Here is a 10,124-nt window from a genome sequence, read left to right as displayed (position 1 = left end):
AGCTTAACGGTAAGCTATAGAAAGGCAGGGGTTAATGGCAGCTAAGGGGACTACAGTTTGACCTGAGGGGCTTGGCCCTTCCCTCCACCTCATCCCAGTGTGTCTGGGACAGGCCTGCTTCTTACAGGCCTGGTACCTTAGAGCCCATCATGTGTCCTCAGAGGGGTGTCAGGCAGCAGCCAGGGCCCTGGGTCCATTGGGTGGCTTGAGGTCAGCCCTCCCTGAGATGTGGGTGAACAGGTGCTTAGACTTGTGTGGATGGAACAGGGAGGGGGGCGTGGGAGGTGGGGGAAAGGCACTCTAGATGATTGCGAGGTAATTCCTAGATCCAGTGTGCTATTTGGGCACCTCCCTTTTCTTTAACGTCAATAGCATTTGAAAGCGTCTGGGACATCTTGGTCTGCGGCTTTTTTTGAATATGAGGGAAGCGAGGCTTCTCTGTTTCTGGGCGCTCACCTAGAAGAAGGGCCAGGCAGATAGCAGTAGGAGGTCAGGTTCCCCTCCTCCCTGGGAGTTATCATGGATGTGTCCCCTCTGCCTAAGTAATCTAAGGGAGAGGCTGTACTAATAATAGTGAACCTGTATATTGTATTTATGCCAGGCATTGTTATATGTACTGCACCATTTTAACTCTTAATTTAATCTTTGTAAGGGTATTATGAAGTACTTACATTATCATCACCATTTCATAAATGAGGAAAGTGAGGCACAGAGAGGTTAAATAACTTTCTTGTAGCTATTAAGTGGGGAGGTTGGGATTTGAACCCAGAGTTTACTCTTAACCACCCAGTATACCTGCTATTGTGTTTTATATTAGGGATTTTGGTGAGACTTGAAGGTGGGGGAGAAAAGGTATCTGCAATTTTCTTTTTTTTTGAGATGGAGTCTTGCCCTGTCACCCAGGCTGGAATGCAGTGGTGTGATCTGGGCTCACTGCAACCTCCGCCTCCTGGTTCAAGCGATTCTCCTGCCCCAGCCTCCTGAGTAGCTGGGATTATAGTCGTGCACCACTACACCCAGCTAATTTTTGTATTTTTAGTAGAGATGGGGTTTCACTGTGTTGGTCAGGCTGGTCTCGAACTCTTGACCTCATGATTGGTCCGCGTCGGCCTCCCAAAGTGCTGGGATTACAGGTGTGAGCCACCACGCCCAGCCAGGTATCTGCAACTAAAGTTTCTAACGGCTGAGTTTTGGGTGATGCCAACCAGAAACCCAGAGACTGACTCCGGACTAGTTTCCTTTGGGTTGTTGGTGGCATCCCAAGACGGGTGATGGGGGCTGTCAGCCCCTGCTAGGAGGAGCCTTTTATCACAGATACTCTTTAGAGTTGTCGTTGCACGAAGATAATAAACAAACCAAGCCAGTTTTATTTTATTTTTTATTTTTATTATTTATTTATTTATTTTTTGAGATGGAGTCTCGCTCTGTCTCCCAGGCTGGAGTGCAGTGGTGCGAGCTCAGCTCACTGCAAGCTCCGCCTCCCAGGTTCATGCCATTCTCCTGCCTCAGCCTCCCTAGTAGCTGGGACTATAGGTGCCCGCTGCCACGCCCGGCTAATTGTTTGTATTTTTTTTTTTTTTTTTTTTTTTTTTTTTTTTTTTTTTTTTTTTTTTTTTTTTTGAGACGGAGTCTCGCTCTGTCGCCCGGGCTGGAGTGCAGTGGCCGGATCTCAGCTCACTGCAAGCTCCGCCTCCCGGGTTCACGCCATTCTCCGGCCTCAGCCTCCCGAGTAGCTGGGACTACAGACGCCCGCCACCTCGCCCGGCTAGTTTTTTGTATTTCTTAATAGAGACGGGGTTTCACCATGTTAGCCAGGATGGTCTCGATCTCCTGACCTCGTGATCCGCCCGTCTCGGCCTCCCAAAGTGCTGGGATTACAGGCTTGAGCCACCGCGCCCGGCCTTTTTTTTTTTTTTTGAGACGGAGTCTTGCTCTGTCACCCAGGCTGGAGTGCAGTGGCGCGATCTTGGCTCACTGCAAGCTCCGCCTCCCGGGTTCACACCATTCTCCTGCCTCAGCCTCCCGAGTAGCTGGGACTACAGGCGCCCACCACCATGCCCGGCTAATTTTTTGCATTTTTAGTAGAGACGAGGTTTCACCGTGTTAGCCAGAATAGTCTCGATCTCCTGACCTCGTGATCCGCCCGTCTCGGCCTCCCAAAGTGCTGGGATTACAGGCGTGAGCCACTGCGCCTGGCCTGTTTGTATTTTTTAGTAGAGACGTGGTTTCACCATGTTAGCCAGGATGGGTATTTTTTTTTGAGCAGAGGCAGGGTTTCACCACGTTGGTCAGGCTGGTCTCAAACTCCTGACCTCGTGATCCACCCTCCTTGGTCTCCCAAAGTGCTGGGATTACAGACATGATCCACGGCACCCGGCCTTAAATTCTTTTTTTAGTAAATGGGGTCTCGGCCGGTCGCAGTGGCTCACGCCTGTAATCCCAGCACTTTGGGAGGCCAAGGCGGGTGGATCATGAAGTCAGGAGATCCAGACCATCCTGGCTAACACGGTGAAACCCCATCTCTACTAAAAATACAAAAAAAGAAATTAGCCGGGCGTGGTGGCGGGTGCCTGTAGTCCCAGCTACTCTGGAGGCTGAGGCGGGAGAATGGCGTGAACCCAGGAAGCGGAGCTTGCAGTGAGCCAAACTCGCGCCACTGCACTCCAGCCTGGGCGACAGAGCGAGACTCCGTCTCAAAAAAAAAACCAAAACAAAACAAAACAAAACAAAACAAAACAAAACAAAACAAAATAAAATAAAAATAAAATAAAATAAAATAAAATAAATGGGGTCTCGTTGTTGCCCAGGCTGGAGTGCAGTGGCATGATCATAGCTCACTGCAGCCTCGATCTCCTGGGCTCAAATGATCTTCCCACCTCAGCCTCCCTAGTAGGTGGGACTACAAGCACCATGCCCGGCTAATTTTTTTTTCCCCCCGAGACAGAGTCTTGCTTCGTTGCTTCGTTGCCCAGGCTGGAGTGCAGTGGCACGATCTCAGCTCACTGCAATCTCCGCCTCTCGAGTTCAAGTGATTCTCCTGCCTCATCCTCCCGAGTAGCTGGGATTATAGGCACCTGCCACCACACCCGCCTAAGTTTTGTATTTTTAGTAGAGATGAGGTTTCACCATGTTGGCAGGCTGGTCTTGAACTCCTGACCTTAGGTGATCCGTCTTCCTTGGCCTTCTAAAGTGTTGTGTTATAGGTGTGAGTCACTGCACCTGGCCCCTTCTAATTTTTTATAAAGACAGTGTCTGCTTTGCTGCCCAGGCTGGTCTCGAACTTGTGGCCTCAAGTGATTGTCCTGCCTTGCCTCCCAAACTGCTGAAATTACAGATGTGAGTTGCCAAGCCCAAGCAGTTTTATTTTAAATTCTCTACAAATGGCACGCTTCCTTATTTCCTGTACCTGGGGGTGACTGCTTTCACATAGTCCTCCACTACCCTTTGCTTTGGGCATTTTAACTAAAGAAATGATTCTTGCTCTAAAGAGCCATTTGGCTGATATTCTGGGGGGCATTCTTTTGTGTCTCCTTGTCCCTTTCTTTTCCACATATAGGCAGCCTGTTTAGTCTGCCCCAGAGAGAACCGGCTTGTATCCCACTCACGGAGGCCAGCCAGGTACTTTGACTCATGCCTGTAATCCCCTGCATTTTAAGAGGCCAAGGCAGGAGGATCACTTGAGCCCAGGAGTTCAAGACCAGCTTGGGCAACGTGATTAAACCCCTTACAAAAACAAAAAATTAGCTGGGTGTGGTGGTGCATGCCTGTAGTCCCAGCTACTCAGGAGGCTGAGGTGGGAGAATGGCTTGAACCTGGGAGGCAGGGGTTGCAGTGAGCTGAGATTATGCCACACTGCACTCCAGCCTGGGTGACAGAGCGAGACCTTGTCTCAAAAGAAAAAAAAAATCCCACTCAAGGCTGGGACATGCTGGCTTCCTCTCCTCCCCATGTCCAGGGTGGGACTGACAAGTGCTGTAAGTAGAGGAAGCCATGGCTTGTGGATGCTGAGCCTTTGCTTGGCTCTCATGCTCTCAACCCTTTTATCCCACGGGTCCTCAGGACAATCCTGAGAACTGGAGGCAGAGTGAGTCCTGCCTGCCCTGAGTGCTGAGCTCCTGGTCCAAGATTACCCAGAACTGAACTACAGAGCTGGGTACTGGATCTGCTCTGGCATTGGTTATGGGCAGCAGCATCTGGTGTCACGTCACTTCCTCTGTCATCCGCCCATGGCTGCCCCAGAAGGATCCACATGCCTCTGGCAAAATAATGAGGCAGTGGGGCAGAACCTGTCCCCTACACTTCAGAAACGATGCTGCCTAGCTGGGCATGTTGGCACACGCCTGTAGTCTCAGCCTGTCAGGAGGCTGAGGTGGGAGGATCGCTTGAGCCCGGGAAGTCGAGGCTGCAATGAGCCACTATCCCACCACTGCACTTGAGCCTGGATGATAGAGCGAGAGACCCTGTCTTAAACAAACAAACAAAAAAAATAAAAAACAAAAAAAACACGGTGGCTCACGCCTGTAATTCCAGCACTTTAGGAGGCTGAGATGGGCAGATCACTTGAGCCCAGGAGTTCGAGACCAGCCTGGGCAACGTGGTGAAACCCTGTCCCTATTAAAAATACAAAAATTAGCCGGGTATGGTGGTGCACACCTGTAATCCCAGCTACTCAGGAGACCGAGGCAGGAGAATTGCTTAAACTTGGGAGGCGGAGGTTGCAGTGAGCTGAGAGGCGACAGAGTGAGACTTGGTCCCAAAAAACAAAAACCGGCCAGGCACAGTGGCTCACACCTGTAATCCCAGAACTTTGGGAGGCCGAAGTGGGTGGATCACGAGGTCAGGAGATCAAGATCATCTTGGCTAACATGGTGAAACTCCATCTCTACTAAAAATACGAAAAAAAGAAAAAAAATTAGCCGGGCATGGTGACAGGTGCCTGTAGTCCCAGCTACTTGGGAAGCTGAGGCAGGAGAATGGAGGGAACCCAGGAGGCGGAGTTTGCAGTGAGCTGAGATTGTGCCACTGCACTCCAGCCTGGGCAACAGAGTGAGACTCCATCTCAAAAAAAAAAAATGCCACCATTAAGTGGAAACTGTGGGCAACCCATGAGGCTTCATATGCCAGAACCCGTCCACTGCCTGCCCAGGCACCGGCTTGGCCTCCTTGTATTCTGCTTCTTCCCGCATTCCACCCTTTGGTGGAGAGAGTATGGTTACCTCTGATACGTGCCAACACTAGACAGGTGGCAGGATTGTTGGGCCTTCCCTTCCTGAAGAGTGCACTGGTGGCTGTATCAGTGTTGGAGGCCTCTGGAGTGCAGCAGAGCCTGGGCATGGTGGGAGCGTTTGCCTAGGCCCATCTGCCTTGGCTGTCAATCACTCACGGCCAACTGAGCAGAGGCTCTTGACTGTCACAAGCTATCAAGGCCGCCTCCAACCTCCAGGGAGGACGGGCAGGGCCTGACTTGGACCAGGCCATGGCAGAAGTCTGGAGTACTTAGCCCTTCTTTGTGGTTAACTGACCTCCCCCTCCCCAACTATCTTACGCTTTTAGTGCAGGTGGGGGCGGGGAACTAGGAGAGGATACTGGCATAGGAGCTGAGACCATTTCTTTTTTGTGTTTTGAGACGGAGTCTTGTTCTGTTGCCAGGGTGGAGTGCAGTGGCTCAGTCTTAGCTCACTGCAACCTCTGCCTCCCGGGTTCAAGCGATTCTCCTGCTTCAGCCTCCTGAGTAGCTGGGATTACAGGCACCTACCACCACACCCAGCTAATTTTTCACACTTAATCTTAGCCAAAAGGCAGAGAAACGATCTGGCTAATTTTTTATGTTTTTAGTAGAGATAGAATTTTGCCATGTTGGCTAGGCTGGTCTTGAACTCCTGACCTAGTAATCCACCCACCTCGGCCTCCCAGAGCGCTGAGATTACAGGCGTGAGCCCCTGCGCCTGGCCCATTTTTGAAGAACTGTTGATGAAAAGGCTCTGCACCTTCCAACTTTTGCCTAGACTGGTCCTTTTTTTTCTTTTTCCTGACACAGGATCTTGCTTCGTTGTCCAGGCTGGAGTGTAGTGGCATGATTATGGCTCAATGTAGCCTCGAGCTTCTGGGCTCAAGCAGTCCCCTAGCTTCAGCATCCTGAGTAGCTGAGATCACTGGTACACGCCACATGCCTGGCTAATTGTTTTTTTTTTTTTTTTTGAGATGGAGTCTTGTTCTGTCACCAGGCTGGAGTGCAGTGGTGTGATCTCGTCTCACTACAACCTCCACCTCCTGGGTTCAAGGGATTTTAGAGTAGCTGGGACTACAGGTGCACACCAACACGCCTGGCTAATTTTTGTATTTTTCTTTTTTCTTTTTTTTTTGAGACGGAATCTTGCTCTGTTGCCTAGGCTGGAGTGCAGTGGCGCAATCTCAGCTCACTGCAACCTCCCCCTTTGTGGGTTCACGCCATTCTCCTGCCTCAGCCTCCCGAGTAGCTGGGACTACAGGCGCCCGCCACCACGCCCAGCTAATTTTTAAAAATTTTTAGTAGAGATGGAGTTTCACCATGTTAGCCGGGATGGTCTCAATTTCCTGACCTCGTGATCCTCCCATCTTGGCCTCCCAAAGTGCTGGGATTACAGGCGTGAGCCACCGCCCCTGGCCAATTTTTGTATTTTTAGTAGAGACGGGGTTTCCCCATGTTGACCAGGATGGTCTTGATTTCCTGACCTCCTGATCTGCCCGCCTCAGCCTCCCAAAGTGCTGGGATTACAGGAGTGAGCCACCATGCCCGGCCCCTGGCCAATGTTTTGACTTTTTGTAGAGATGAGGTCTCACTGTGTTGCCCATGCTGATCTTGAACTCCTAGGCTCAAGTGATCCTTCCCACCTCAGCCTCCCAAGGTGCTAGGCCTATATGCGTGAGCCACTGCTCCCAGCCTGGTTCTTGTTCTTTTTTTTTTTTTTTTTTGAGATGGAGTCTCGCTCTGTCACCCAGGCTGGAGTGCAGTGGCTGGATCTCAGCTCACTGCAAGCTCCGCCTCCCGGGTTTACGCCATCCTCCTGCCTCAGCCTCCCGAGTAGCTGGGACTACAGGCGCCTGCCACCTCGCCCGGCTAAGTTTTTGTATTTTTAGTAGAGACAGGGTTTCACTGTGTTAGCCAGGATGGTCTCGATCTCCTGACCTCGTGATCCGCCTGTCTCGGCCTCCCAAAGTGCTGGGATTACAAGCTTGAGCCACCGCGCCTGGCCTTTTTTTTTTTTTTTTAAGATGGAGTCTTGCTCTGTCACCCAGGCTGGAGTGTAGTGGCCCGATCTCGGCTCACTGCAACCTCCACCTCCCTGCTTCAAGCAATTCTCCTGCCTCAGCCTCCCGAGTATCTGCGATTATAGGCGCACGTCGCCATGCCTGGCTAATTTTTTTTATTTTTAGTAGAGATGGGGTTTCACCATGTTGGCCAGGCTGGTCTCAAACTCCTGTCCTCAGGCGATCCACCCACCTTGGCCTCCCAAAGTGCTGGGATTATAGGTGTGAGCCACTGCACCCGGCCAGTTCTTGTTTTTTTTTTTTTTTTTTTTTTGAGATGGAGTCTCGCTTTGTCACCCAGGCTGGAGTGCAGTAGCACCGTCTCAGCTCACTGTCAGCTCCACCTCCCGGGTTCATGCCATTCTCCTGCCTCAGCCTCCCGAGTAGCTGGGACTATAGGTGTCCGCCACCACGCCCGGCTAATTTTTTATATTTTTTTAGTAGAGACGGGGTTTCACTGTGTTAGCCAGGATGGTCTTGATCTCTTGACCTCGTGATCCGCCCGCTTCGGCCTCCCAAAGTGTTGGGATTACAGGCGTGAGCCACCGCGCCCGGCCTCTTGTTCTTGATGTACAGTCATGGCCATATCCAGGCACAGCTTGCGATGGAGGGTCCTACTATGTTTGTGGCAGGGAGCTGCAAACCAGAATGCAGGCTGCAGAAGCAGCTTCTGCCTCTGAACAGAAACATTCTCCTGACAGGAGCATCATGTTAGGAAACATCTCTCCTGTCAGGTTTCATTTGCCTTTGTCAAGTGATGGGCTAGGTGTGGTGGGCTCGGGGCCGTGTGTTCATGCCAGCATAGCATCATGTGCTTTAAATGTTGGAGGTATTGATTTAGGAGCTGGCAGTGAGGGGTGTAGGAGTCCTCTAGCCCAATGCCTTGAATCTAGTCCCTTCTGTGAGGTATTGTATGGCAGTGGTGGCAACTGCAACGCTTGCCAGGCACACAGGCAGGCAGTAGATCTGTGTTAGCTGGCCACACAACACCAAGAAGGCTGCGGGAGGTGGGTGGGCCTGGGAGGCTTCCATGCCGGGGTGCCCAGTGAACTTTGCCTCCGAAAGCCAAGTCCTGGCCCCTGGCTCTGTCTGGAGCCTGATGGAAAGCTTGCTTCAGCCAGCCTGCCCTGACACCAAGTTTGCAAGCACAGCTCATTCTCTGTTTGGTCTAGTTCCCTAAATGAGGTGTAGGTGAAGTGCACACGACAGGCTTTGACCAGGTGTGTTCCTGTGACATTAAGCCTTCTCTTCCTGGGGCTGGAAGTGGCTTGGAGAATGAGGTCTGAAGCCGCCTTAAAGATGCCCAGCCCTGTCCCTCCTTTGAGAGAACTTTTCACCCTGGCTCAGTTCCCCCTAGTCTCTGTTTCCCCAGCCCCTACACACACACACAGTTGGAAGTCTAGGACACATCACACATTATGGGGAAGAGCCCCAAACTTTTCAGGCAACTTGGACTTGAGCCTCAGCTCTGCCACTGGCCAGCCAGGCACCTGATCCCTGAACTAATCTCTGCATCTGTAAAATGGGGACCCCATACCTGTTCTACCTGTTGCTCAAAGGACTGGGAGCTTTGCTTGCTGATGGTTTGTGTAAAGGAATGAAACTACAGGTGCAGCCCAGGATGGGGCCTTATAGGCAAGCCCTGATAACATGGAATTTGGGGCAAGAGTTAGGATAGCAGGGGCAGGCAGAACACCAGATCCCACCTGAACCTGGGACTTGTCCTTACTATACTAGGTCAGGCTGTGGTGACACTGGTAAACTCCGGGGCCAAGTATCCTCTAGATGGGGGCTTCTTGGAAGGGGATCTGGGCATCGTCCTTGCCTGGGTAGCTGAGCCACCTCAGAGCTCCTTGCAGGAAGTGTGGGAAACATGTTGTGAAGTGTGTGGATCTAGGTTCACATCCAGTGTTTGGCTGTGTGCTGCTTGCTGTCTTCCCCTGTGTCGTTATTCAGAGCCTTATAAGTCCTGCGTCTGTGGGCCATGTCGCCACATTCCATCCACCTCACGTCAAGTGGCCATACTCAGAGGGCCTTCTTTCCTGTGGGAGGCGTAAGAGCAACCTGCTGGTGCCAAGCCTAAGCGCGGGACCCAGGCAGGACCCAATTCCCCAAAACACTCCCACCCCACCCCACACCCACCATGGCGACCAAGACCACACCAAGGGTGTGACTGCCCTGAGGTTTCTGTTCAGCAGCCCTAACATTGGCTCTGCAGAGATGCCCCTCAAGCTCCCAGGCCCAGCTTGGTCTAGGGCCCAGAGCTGGCTCCTGACTTCCAGCTCTGTCCCCTTCTCTTTGTTCACACCACTTCTTTGCCTTCTTGTGGGCAGAAGGAGTCACTGAAGCTCTGAGCAGATGGAGGACAGTGACTGAGTCTTTTTTTTTTTTTTTTTTTTTTTGAGACGGAGTCTCGCTCTGTCGCCCAGGCTGGAGTGCAGTGGCCGGATCTCAGCTCACTGCAAGCCCCGCCTCCCGGGTTCACGCCATTCTCCTGCCTCAGCCTCCCGAGTAGCTGGGACTACAGGCGTCCGCCACCTCGCCCGGCTAGTTTTTTGTATTTCTTAGTAGAGACGGGGTTTCACCGTGTTAGCCAGGATGGTCTCGATCTCCTGACCTCGTGATCCACCCGTCTCGGCCTCCCAAAGTGCTGGGATTACAGGCTTGAGCCACCGCGCCCGGCCTAGTGACTGAGTCTTATCCGAGACTCAGTCATGTTCTTCTACTGCCCTTTAAAATGCCCGGTGTCATGGAGTGTCAGTGTGTGACGGGACCCGAGGCAAGTCTCCTCTCCTGTAGCTGAGGCTGACAAGAGAAGGCCACAAAGCCACCTGCCA

Source organism: Theropithecus gelada, chromosome 7a (assembly GCF_003255815.1).
Source record: "Theropithecus gelada isolate Dixy chromosome 7a, Tgel_1.0, whole genome shotgun sequence".
NCBI classification, from domain to species: Eukaryota; Metazoa; Chordata; class Mammalia; order Primates; family Cercopithecidae; genus Theropithecus; species Theropithecus gelada.
Note: the sequence above shows the minus strand (reverse complement) of the source record.